Source organism: Rhinolophus sinicus, linkage group LG01 (genome assembly GCF_036562045.2).
Source record: "Rhinolophus sinicus isolate RSC01 linkage group LG01, ASM3656204v1, whole genome shotgun sequence".
NCBI lineage: Eukaryota > Metazoa > Chordata > Mammalia > Chiroptera > Rhinolophidae > Rhinolophus > Rhinolophus sinicus.
The window spans coordinates 7,784,630-7,795,061 of record NC_133751.1 but is presented as its reverse complement, the minus strand read 5'-3'; positions in this window follow the sequence as shown (position 1 = coordinate 7,795,061).

Sequence of the window (10,432 nt, the reverse complement as noted above, 5' to 3'; positions counted from 1 at the left end):
TGCCTGGAGCCAATTTCCTCTGGACACAAGGAACCCCAGAACATGTACAAGTTAGGACTGACTGTGGCTTCCACTGCCAAGGTTGTCCCATGGCCACGACAAGGGCTTCCCAGGTGCACTGTCCTCCCGAGGGCTGACCACTCCTGCCGAACTCTCTGGAGAAAGATCCAAAAGCATTCCCTCCACTCTCCCCAGTCCAGCCCATCATCCATGGGGTCCCATCAGAAGTGACAACGTCTAATGGATAAAAACTAAAAGGCAATTTTCTGAGACATTTGATGTATGTAATTTCCTGTGCTGTCAAACATTACTTTTCACAATTTACTCCATGTTGATCATTAACATATTTTTCCAGTATAAAGGAGTGATATTTGAAATGTTCCCTATAGTAATGTTGTATTGCTGCATAGCAAATTACCACAAACTTAGTGGCTGAAAGCTACACAAATGTATTATTTCACAATTTCTGTAGACCAGGAGTCCTGCACATTTTAACTGAGTGCTTTGCTCAGGGTTTCTGTTATGAACTAAAATGTTTGTGTCACCCCCAAATTCACATGTTAAAGCCCTAATCATCAATGCAATGGGACATGTGCAAGGTGGGACCTTTGGAAGGTAGGACCTGTAGGAGGTAATTAGGTTTAGATGAGGTCATGAGGGTGGGGCCCCCAGGAAGGGATTAGTGCCTTCAAAGCAAAAGAAGAAAGCAGGGCTTTCTCTCTCTCTCCTGACCAGGTGAGGACACAGCCTGAAGGCAGCCTTCTGAAAGCCAAGAGGAGTCCCAGCCCCACACACACAATTTGCCAGCACACGGATCCTGAACTTTCAAGATGTTGCACATTGAGAAATAAGTGTTTATTAAGCAACCCAGTCTACGGTAACAAAAAAAAAACAGCTACAGCAGCCTGAGCTAAGATAGTCTCACGAGGCTGAAATCAACTTGCTGGCCAGGTGCATCCTTATTTGTGGGTCTGTCCTTCATTTTACCCATTTTCATGCAAGGGTCAAAAATGGTAACCCCTTGAGGATTTTTAAATGTTCAGGAGAGCCTAAAAGGCTCTGAACTTTCACATGAAAACGCCTCTCTGCTTTGTCCTGCTCTCCATTCTCTTTCCAGAAAATATAGCTGTGACTCCCATTTCCACTGCCACGCTCTGGCTGGGGAAGCTCCTAAGTATTCAGCAAGGAAACAATCTTGCCCATAAGACTCAACCTTATTATCCCACCCAGCCACCAGATGGGCACAAACAATTTGTTATTAATAAAAATGTAACAGCTCTGATGTAAACTTTATTATTCGTACAATAACTTAGAATGGATTAAATATTATCTGTGAAATAATGCCACTTCTGATGCACTTCCTTGATTTAAAAAAAAAGGGTTAGAATGAAGGAGAGATAGTCCACCACCTGCCCTGTCGCTCGCAACCCAAAAGCCCTAACACCGTTAAGAATGGTGAGAACTACAAGCTGTTGTGCAGTTTGTGAGCAGTGGTTTTGCAGTTTCTTTTGTTGTTTTCTTTTGAATTTCAATTTGGGATATATTTGCAATAAGACAGACATCAGGAATAAGCAAAGAATGTGTGAGCAGCGCCTGCACTGCAAGTGAACGGGAATGCTATAATATCCTGCCTCCTCTCTGAGCAGAGTTAAGATGCTGGAGAGATCTGCAATAAAGCTGTATTACTTCTTATTTTTTTCTGCAATATTGTTATTTCAAGTTAAGTTTCAGGCATGTATCACAAGAAAAGTCAGGCAGCCTGTGTCCCTTGTTGGCTGTGGAGCCTCTTGCAGCACCTGTGTGAATGAGGAGGCACCACTCCATCTTGTCCCGTTGACAACATTCAAACATCTGTGAATTCCACGTGTTGTGATTTTTTAACAAAAGTGATGTTTATTTAAACCTATTTATTATAGTACACACCTGCTTAATTATCTGTGGGATACAGAAGGAGAAAAGAATCGATACTCCTTTAAAAAATAATCTATTCCTTAAAACACTAGACTTAACGTTTCAGGGATCACTTCGTAAGTTATTAAATGTCTAACCACTATGCTATATACCCGAAACTAATATAATATTGCATGTCAACTGTAATTGAAAAATAAATAAAAATAAACTAATTTTTGAAATCTTTCATGGCTGCTTTACTCAGCATGTGGGTAAATGTATTTATGAAACTCACCAAAAAAAAAAAAAAAAAAGCACAGTGTCATTTACCTTATTTCCCTTAGGATTTTTTATATTTTCTGAAACTCTGAATCCAACCATGGGATGTGTCATTATATCAGATGTATCTACATCCACACAGCTTGGATGTGGGTGTCATCCATTATATGTTGTAGTGGGCTGACTGGTGCTAAAAGAGACCAGAATATGCTCCCCCAAAATATGCCCCTTTGGCATAAGGACTCGAGGTAAAGGCAACTAAGAAACAGCAGATGCAGAAGGAACTCTCTGCCCTCGTCCTTTCTGCCAAAAATCAGGGCATAAATTTCCATGTGTAAACGTGCCCCCATCCCCATAACAGGACGAGAAGAACAATTCTTAGTCACCAGAGACTCCTATCACTGGAGATTGCCAACTTGAGTCTACATAACAAATATTCCCAAGTAGCCCTTACTTTCATTAGTTTTCCCTTTATATTTACCTTCCTACAATTTACCCTCCCCTAATAAGCCCTAATTTTATTTTCCTTTGTCTAGTCACTTCTATACAATTTATCACCTTTTAAAAAATTGTATCTAAGCTCTTAAACCTAACTACTTTTTTTTTTTTTTTAAGATTTTATTGGGGAAGGGGAACAGGACTTTATTGGGGAACAGTGTGTACTTCCAGGACTTTTTTTTTTCCCAAGTCAAGTTGTTGTCCTTTCAATCTTAGTTGTGGAGGGTGCCATTCAGCTTCAAGCTGTCCTTTCAGTCTTAGTTGTGGAGGGCGCAGCTCAGCTCCAGGTCCAGTTGCCGTTTTTCTAGTTGCAGGGGGCACAGCCCACCATCCCTTGCAGGAGTCGAGGAATCAAACTGGCAACCTTGTGGTTGAGAGCCCACTGGCCCATGTGGGAATCGAACCGGCACCCTTCGGAGTTAGGAGCATGGAGCTCTAACCGCCTGAGCCACTGGGCCAGCCCCAACCTAACTACTTTTTGGGATTTTCATTTTTCTGTGTAGCCCCTATGTGCATTCAAAATAAATGTTTTCTCCTGTTGGACTGTCTTTTGTCAGTTTAATTCACAGGTCCCAGCCACTGAACCTAAGAGAGTAGAGGAAAAGTTTCCCCCCGCCCCTGCAAAAAAAGAAATGTCAAAGTTCTATAATGTCCCCCCAAAAAAGAAATGTCCAAGTCCTAAGCCCTATTTTCTGTGACCATGACCTTATGTGGAAATAGGGTTGCTACAGATGTAATTAAGTGAAAGATCTCAAGATGAGATTATCCTAGATTAACTAGGTATACCCTAAATCGATAACAAGTCCTGATAAGAGAAAAGGAGAGACATACACAGAGAGACGCAGGGAGAAGGTGATGCGACCATGGAGGCAGAGATGGGGTGACGTAGCTACAAGCCAAGAAACTCCAAGGACGGCTGGCAATCACCAGTAGCTAGGTCAGGGGCATAGAACAGATTCGCCCTTTAAGCCGTCAGAAGGAACCAACTCTGCTGACAACTTGATTTCAGACTTCTAGGCTCCAGGACTATGAGAGAATAAAATTCTATTGTTATAAGCCATTAAGTTGGTGGTAATTTGTTATGACAGCCCTAGGAAACTCACCCATACATGTTGCGGAGGGGGAAAAAAATGTTGCCAAAGGCCAGGTAAATAACTAGGCCTTGTTAAAAACCAGTAACTATGAGATGGAACTCTCCAACAGAGCCGTCAAAGAAGTACATATTTTACTAGATCCAGAGCAGGCGTCAGCCAACTTTTTCTGTAAAGGACCAGATAGTAAATATTTTCGGCTTTGTGAGCCATGAGAGGTCTGACAATTAAACTTGCGAACTTGTTGCAACGATGTTGCTAACCTTTTTTCATATCAGAGGAATTATTCATTATGAATTTGTATCAACTAGACAAACAGTTAACCAAGTTTACTATTTGGAAGTACTGAAAAGGCTGCATGAAAAAATTAGACGACCTGAAACTTTTCACCAACAATTCATGGCTCTTGCATCACGACAACGCACCAGCTCACACGGCACTGTCTGTGAGGGAGTTTTTAGCCAGTCAACAAATAACTGTATTGGAACACCCTCCCTACTCACCTGATCTGGCCCCCAATGATTCCTTTCTTTACCTGAAGATAAAGGAAATATTGAAAGGAAGACATTTTGATGACATTCAGGACATCAAGGGGTAATACAATGACAACTCTGATGGCCATTCCAGAAAAAGAGTTACAAAATTGCCTTGAAGGGTGGACTAGGCCCTGGCATCAGTGCATAGCTTCCCAAGGGGAGTACTTCGAAGGTGACTGTAGTGATATTCAGCAATGAGGTAAGGAGCACTTGTTCTAGAATGAGTTCGCGAACTTAATTGTCTGACCGCATATGGTCTCTGTCATAACTACTCAACTCTCCTGTTGTAAGGTGAAAGCAGTCATAGACTACTGGTAAACAAACAAACATGGCTGTGTTACAATAAAACATTATTTGCACACTCCTGGGTATATATGCAAAGGAAGTGAAAGCAAAGACTCAAATAGATATTTGTGTATTCATGTTCAAAGTGCAATAGACAAGAGGTGGATACATCTCATGTATCCATCAAATGATGAACAGATACACAAAACATGGTACCCACATACAATGGGACATTATTCAGCCATAAAAAAGAAGGAAACCCTGTCACATGCTACAACATGGATGAACCTTAAAGACATTATGTTAAGTGAAATAAGCCAGTCCCTAAAGGACAACCACTACATGATTCCACTCATCAGAGAGACTTAACTGAGTCGAACTCTGAGAAACAAAAAGTAAGATGGTGGTTCCCGGGGGCAGGAGGAAGAAGGAAATGGGGAGTTGTTATTCAATGGGTGTAGAGTTTCAGTTTTGCAAGATGAAAAGTCCTCAAGATTTGTTGCACAGCACTGTGAATATAATTAACACTACTGAACTGGACATTTAAACATGGTTAAGGTGGTAAATGTTAAGTTATGTGTTTTTACCACAATAAAAAATAAGCAATGACGCAAGATGAACAAGTTCCAGAGATCGAATGCTCAATACTGGGACTACTGTTGACAGTACTGTATTGTATACGTGAAATGTGCTAAGAGGGTAAATATTAAGTGTTCTCAACACCGAAAAAAAAATGGTAACCATGTGAGGTGATGGATATGTTAATTAGCTTGAGTGTGGTGATTATCTCATAATGTGGGTATACTAAATCACCAAGTTATGCACCTTAAATGTACACAATGTTTAATTGTCAATCACCCCTGACTGCAGTGGGGCAGGTGCTAACACTGAAGTGCTGCCACGCGCTGCAACACGGATGAACCTCAGAAACATTCCCTACGTGAAATAAACCAGACACAAACGGACAGATGGTATACGATTCCAATTGTATGAAATATCCAGGATAGACAAATTGCAGAGACCTAAAGTAGCGCACAGGGTACCAGGTGCTGGGGGAAGGCGAATGGGGAGTTACTGTGTAATAAGTACAGTATTTCTGTTTGGGGTGATGGAAAAGTTTTGGAAATAGTGGTGATGGTTACACAACATTGTACTCAATGCCACTGAATTGTACACTTAAAATGGTTAAAATGGCAAATTTTGTGATACCGTGTTTCCCCGAAAATAAGACCTAGCCAGACCATCAGCTCTAATGCATCTTTTGGAGCAAAAATTAATGGAGACCAGGTATTATATTATATTATACTATACCCAGTCTTATAGTAAAATAAGACCGGGCCTTATATTAATTTTTGCTCCAAAGACACATTAGAGCTGAATGTCCGGCTAGGTCTTATTTTCGGGGAAACACGGTATGCATCTTTTACCACAATAAAAAAAAGTCTGCATTTAAAAAAAAACTTTCAAAAGTAAGGGCTGGCTATAGTTCGCTGAACCCTAATCTAGAGTTTCCTACAACTGTGAAGTGACACTTGGTGTGTGTTATCACTCCTGAATCATCTCAGTGCAGTAGATGCAAGGTGGTGGGTACTTCCCGCCAGCTCTGAGACCCTCAGTCACTGGCCTGCGCCATTTCCTCATAGGTTTACACAGATACACACGTGGGACATGGAGGAAGCTGTATTTATATCGGGTTTGTGACCTTAAAATGCCTCCAAACAATGTCGTTTACATGGTGCTGTGTACCTCAGAAGAGAAAACACACACAGGTCCATATGAGAGAGTGTGAAGACTAATGGTTTGGGAGACTCAGTCACCATTCACTGCATCACTCCCAGTCACGTCCTGGCCACGTGGACCTCAGTTGGGTCACATGAGTCTATTTCACTGACTACATGACGTCCTGCATTGGGAAGCATAGTGTACAAACAAGAATGAGTGCAAGGACATTACAGCGCTGGTGGATGGCTGCCACCGTCCTTAGGCACAGTTTCATCCAGAAGAATAAACTTCCTAGTAGAAAGAGACATGAAACGTGAAGCTTGAAGTCGTGATTCAATGTGTAACAACCTGCAAACCAGGGCAGGTTTATTAGACAGCTAATAAAAATAAATCACGGTGCTGTTTTTAAAGTGACTTCTCGTGTTGTGGTTACTTCTTGGGAGCACAGTAAATTAACTGTGAAGTGCTACTTCCTGCGGGGTATTTTTTCCCCTCAAATATAAAGGGGTTATAAGGCTAAAAAATGTAGGCATGCATCGTGTCTGCAGAAATCATAAAAAAAAAAGATCAAATGTAATATTTTCTTTCAACATGGACAACTGCTTTGAGATTTTTCCATTCAAGCAGCCTTGAACACAGCCTCCAGCGTTTGCCAATTACTCCTGACAAATACCATTTGGGCCTGAGTGATGTTGTAAGTGAAATAAAACAGTGGGAGGAAAAAACCAGAACATGATAAAAGGCATTTTTCTTGGTCTGCTGAGAACTTACTGTAAGTTATAGATTTAGGAGGTAAGGCCTCACTTCCTGCCAAGGGCGAACCCCATGTGATCTTGACTTCTAAGGTGACTTTTGTTTGACAGGAATAGGATGATGGGAAGACAAAACTCAGTTTTCATGCCCCTTAAAAGGGAGTCAGCTCTTTTTTCCCCTCACAAAGAAAAAAAAAGTATGTAAACAAAGGAAGGGACACCCATCAGTCTGCACAAATCTGAGCTAATGGGCGAGAACAATGCCGTGAAGTCGGCCTGGCCAGAATGCCCGCGGCTGTCAGCAGCTTCGCCTGGCTCCGTCCTGCGAGTTTGGAGCATGTCAGAACCCGCTGCGGGGAACCAAAGCCACAAGAAAGGAAAGGCACAGCCAGCATTCAGAGTGCCATGGCCTGGTCCCCACACCCCGCCTCCCTGAAGTTGCCTCCTCTTCTGAGTTCCACAACCCACGGATGGCCTAAGACAAGCAAAGAAAAGTGTTTCCCCACCACTGCCACCTGTCTTTAAGACTCCAATGAAACCCATCCCCACACTTGACCTCAGTGCTGCAGGGAATCAGAGAGTGGCCCACGGAAGTACCCAGAAAGAAATACTCAGTTCAGATCAAACGCACACCTCTAACAACAGATGGGTCAGCCCTCCTATCGGGACGAAGAAATGGCCCCTTGCCAGCTCTCCACAAAATGCATCTCTAATCCTAGAAACATCTGGCAGAAGAGGAGTCACAGAAGTAGCCCCCCTTTCTTTGTGTAGGTGGTTAATTTACACTCCTTAAAAGTGACCTTCCTGGTTGCCTGGGTGTTGGGACCTGAGTCTACCTGCTATCAATGATGATAGAAATTAAAACCTGTTACCTGGCCTGAGAAATTCTCTTCTCCTCAAAAGAAAGTGCTCTATATGCACCTATTTAGGGCCTGTCTGTAGGCAGAGACAGGGCAGTTCCTGCGTCTCATCACCAGCCTCCTCCACTGAACCCACCACACCTGGCCAGGCCCTTTCTCAGGCACCCATCACCTTGAGCTAATGTTTATGTGCCTGTGTTTCTCACGCAAAGAGGTCCAACGGCACACAGAATATGACCGTCTGCATTTTATCCCAGTAGCAACACTCAGAGTTGTTTTTCCCTTGTCTGGATCCTACTAACATCTGAAAAGAAAAAAAAAGGGACACTGCTGTTTCCTGATTTTGACAGAGCTGCAATGATGAGTCAGCAGCCTCAGCTCAGTGGTCCTCTCATGCCATCTAGTGTATGAAGATGGAAGTGTCTCAAGATCATTGCAAAGTCCCACAGATTCAGACATCCGCTTCGCGTCTTTCAGGCACCAACTTAAACACCTGGGACACTTACAGGTGTGGCTTGTTTTTAGAGGAGACGCGTAAAAAGACCTAAAATGTACTGAGCACCCGTTGTGGTCTGGGCACTCATCTTTAACTGTACTGGCGAAAGCAAATGTTAAAACATTTGGGCTTTGGATTCATTTGTACTCCACATGGATTGGCACTATTTAAAAGATTATTCAGGCAGGATAAACTTGTGCAGTAGTACAGCAATTGGCACTCTCTATCCTGCCTCCCAAAACCATTGTAATTGTAACACTTGGTTAACCGAATGTTCCAGCTGGGAGAAGTTAAAGCAGCTGGTTCGTATAGCCCAGTGGCTCATAAAGGGAGCTTGGGAGTATGTCAGAGTCACCTGGGAGCTTTAGAACTCCCAATAACTTGGCACACCCCAGAACAATTCAATCAGACCCTCCGGGGTGGGACCCTGGCCTCCATCATTTCTCAAGCTCTGAATGTGAAAGGGAGGAGACCCAGCAAGATGGAGAGCTGGGAGGTCCCAGTGTTAATCTCCTCCACGAAAACAGTAAACAAGCCACTACAAACCAATGAAAATAGCTCAGGGAATGTTCTGGACTACAATGGAGAAGCAGCAAAACTCCTGCACACTTCCTGATTTCAAGCTCTTTTACAAACCTATAGTAATGAAAACAGTATGGCACTGGCATAAAAACAGCCAAATACACCAGTGGAGCAGAATAGAGAGCATAGACATAAACCCATGCATATACGGTCACCTAATTTTTGAAAAGGGCACCAAGAACACACAATGGGGAAAGGACAGTCTCCTCAGTAAATCGTACTGGGAAAACTGATAATCCAAGTGCAAAAGAATAAAAATGGACCCCTATTTTACACCACTCACAAAAATTAATTCAAAATGGATCAAAGACTTAAATGTAAGACCTGAAACCATAAAACTAGAGAAAAACAGGGGGAAAGATCTTTGGCAATGATCTTGGCAATGATTTCTTGGATAAGTGTCATGCAAGGCGTCCGGCGGGGTCTCTGCTCCCGCTCCCCACATAAGAATGCAGGACATGGTGAGGCCAAAAAGCAACACCCACAGAGCCATAGATAGGGGAGTCATACCACTATAGTCTCGCTGGCAGCTGTGTTGGAGACACAGGAATCAGGAGCCACACTATCCACAACCATTTCTCTCTGCCAACCAACCTCACTTGCTAGCTGCAATCCACCGTGCTAACTGCAATCCGCTCTTGATAGCTCAGCCACCATCTTCTTGCTAGCTCCCATTTTTCTGCTAGCATAGCCACAGCAGTTATATTAGTAGCCAATGGTTCACTGGTTATAGCTGACAGCCAACTAGCCACAGCTGATGGCCATGCAATCACAGTTGATGGTCATTTACTACCTGAGCAAGCACCTTTCCACATGAGGCCAAGAGCCTGGAAACTGTACTCCTGGCTCTGTCCCCACAATAAGACATTAAAAGTACAGGCAACAAAAGCTAAAATAAACAAGTGGGAATGCATCAAACTAAAGAATGTCTTCACAGCAGCGGAAACAATCAATAAATTGAAAAAGCAACCTACAGAATAGGAAAAAATATTCACAAACATATATAAGAGGTGAATATCCAAAATATACAAAGAGCTCATACAACTCAAGAGCACAAAAGCAAATAATCCAATTTTAAAAAGGGCAAAGTACCTGTTGGGACAGAGCCAGGAGTGCAGTTTCCAGGCTCTTGGCCTCACGTGGAAAGGTGCTGGCTCAGGTAGTAAATGGCCATCAACTGTGATTGGATGGCCATCAGCTGTGGCTAGTTGGCCGTCAGCTATAACCAGTGAGCCATTGGCCACTAATATAACTGCCGTGGCTATGCTAGCAGCAAATGGGGGGCTAGCAAGAAGATGGTGGCTGAGCTAGCAAGTGTGGAGGGCAGAGTGTGGATTGCGGATTGCAGAGAGGCAGATTGCAGTTAGCAAGTGAGGTTGGTTGGCAGAGAAGCAGACGGCAGGTTGCGGATAGTGTGGCTCCTGCTTCCTATGTCTCCAAC